This window comes from Dendrobium catenatum, unplaced genomic scaffold (assembly GCF_001605985.2).
Source record: "Dendrobium catenatum unplaced genomic scaffold, ASM160598v2 fragScaff_scaffold_133, whole genome shotgun sequence".
Lineage (NCBI taxonomy): Eukaryota > Viridiplantae > Streptophyta > Magnoliopsida > Asparagales > Orchidaceae > Dendrobium > Dendrobium catenatum.
This window is the reverse complement of record NW_021318595.1, coordinates 11,359,254-11,360,737: the sequence shown is the minus strand read 5'-3', so window position 1 is coordinate 11,360,737 and position 1,484 is coordinate 11,359,254.

Here is a 1,484-nt window from a genome sequence, read left to right as displayed (position 1 = left end):
AAAGCGTGGAGGATACGGGGAGAGAAAAGATGAGGTCTCAGATTGGGAAAGGAAACTATATAGGAATCACTGGAGATTCAACACCGACATCCATAAGCGGGGACCATTTTGTGAGTTTCATGAAACATTTATTCACCAAATATGATCTGACAAAAAATATACTATAATCTAGGTCATTAGAAAGTTTAATGAGAAAGTATGTCTGATCAAGAAACTTCACAAAGAATTCGACATTCATGTACAAAGTGTTTTTTTTTTTACGAATTACATCCACAGAAGGACGTCACATAGGAAAAAAGCCAACCAAAGCAACTTGAAAAGGAATTGAAAGAGCCCTAATTTCTTCCTTCGAAATCCACAATGCGGGCAAACCACAGAAAGAGCATTGACGGAGCTCAGGAAAACAACTAGACGACGAAAAACCAGAAAGGGCATCAACAAAAGACCGCGATTTAAATGACCCATTCATAAAATCAGGATCACCAAAACGTATAACATCCATTCCGGCCGCTAACGGCCGGAGGAGGAAGAGACTAGACAGCCAAACCAGAAAGAACATAAAACAAAACATATCAATAAGAGGAGAAAGGGAGGAAACTTCCCTAGAACCTCTAGCAAGAAGCAAGATGAGATTCGGAGGCGGAGAGCCCCAAAATCGCATCGAAAGAGCACCTAGGGCAGCAGCTAGGGCAAAGCCCTAGCGGAGCGGGAGGAGCGTCACGAGATCATAGGATTGAAATATAATTAACTTGCACTTTTCTCTCTGAAATTTTTAGATTATGTAGGATCACACAAAAATTAATTTAGGTCTTTTTGCTGGTGAGAAAATAAAATATAATTTTCTAATTAGTTTTTAATAAACTATCAAATAAAATAATTTAAAGCTTTAGAATAAAAATAATATCTTTTATTAAGAATAAATAATTCTTAATTGCAAAGTACCTCAAATTATTTAAGTTAAAAAAATCATATCCTCTCATAAATTTTGATATTTCTCTACGTTTGATATGTGCTTTCAAGCTCCTTGATATTGACTTACTAGAAGCCTTTATCTCTTTTTGTAGGGTTTGTATGATCTTTATGGTGATTGCAATGACTTAGACTTCGTTTGGGGCTGCTTTTTTGTTGCTTCTTAAAACAACTTTTTAGTGCAAAAAATAAAATTTTTATACTAGAAAGTTGTTTTAAGAAGCAATAAAAAGTCGTCCCAAACGAGGCCTTAATATTGCCCCCTTAAGGTAGTCGTGGAAGTGTTATTTAAGAGGCGGTGAAGTAGTATTCAAAATTTGGGCAGATTTAGTGCTGAAATTTTGAAGTTATCAAAGGGTACATTTTTTTGAATAAAATGGGAAGGAAATCAAAATTAAATGTTTGGGATGTTAGAGAACTAAGAATATTTTGTTTATGGATTTTAGATTAATATTTAAGGAGTTATAATATTTTTAATCCAATTATTTACACCAATATATTATCTCTCTATATTA